This window comes from Poecilia latipinna, unplaced genomic scaffold (genome assembly GCF_001443285.1).
Source record: "Poecilia latipinna isolate Pla-1442-1.1 unplaced genomic scaffold, P_latipinna-1.0 Scaffold74, whole genome shotgun sequence".
NCBI classification, from domain to species: Eukaryota; Metazoa; Chordata; class Actinopteri; order Cyprinodontiformes; family Poeciliidae; genus Poecilia; species Poecilia latipinna.
This window is the reverse complement of record NW_015112690.1, coordinates 588,192-588,935: the sequence shown is the minus strand read 5'-3', so window position 1 is coordinate 588,935 and position 744 is coordinate 588,192.

Genomic DNA, 744 nt, shown 5'->3' with positions numbered 1-744 from the left:
CTCAAATGGATTAACACAACGTTGATTTCTCTTTAGTTTTCTCTGATCTGTAATGGAGACTTGAATTCAACCAAAGGTTTGTAATGCGCTTCCTAACCATTTTTTATTTGTAAGTATTTTTATTTTTTAGCCAAGCCTCTGTCTCTGCTAATGACATCTTCAATACATTTTTTGATCCCAGGCTTAGTTTATGGACTGAACAGACAGAAACAGTTATCATAATACATTTTGAGCTGTTGATTTTATTTTTGAACCATTTTTTTAATTGTAAAGTGTTGATTTTATTTTTGAAACCTTATTTATTGTGAACTGTTGATTTTATTTTTGAACCATTTTTTATTTTGAAGTGTTGAATTTATTTTTGAACCATTTTTTTAATTGTAAAGTGTTGATTTTATTTTTGAACCATTTTTTTAATTGTAAAGTGTTGATGTTATTTTTGAACCCTTATTTATTTTGAAGTGTTGATTTTATTTTTGAACCATTTTTATTTTTGAAGTATTGATTTTATCTTTGAACCATTTTTTATTGTAAAGTGTTGATTTTATTTTTGAAACCTTATTTATTTTGAAGTGTTGATTTTATTTTTGAAACCTTATTTATTTTGAAGTGTTGATTGTCTGAAAGACCTTAGACATGAATTGCCCCATACCAGATTTGAATCGATGACCTCAGCATTACCAGCACGGTGCTCTAACCTGCTGAGCTAACTCACCTACCTTACAAACTGTTGAGTTTCCATGG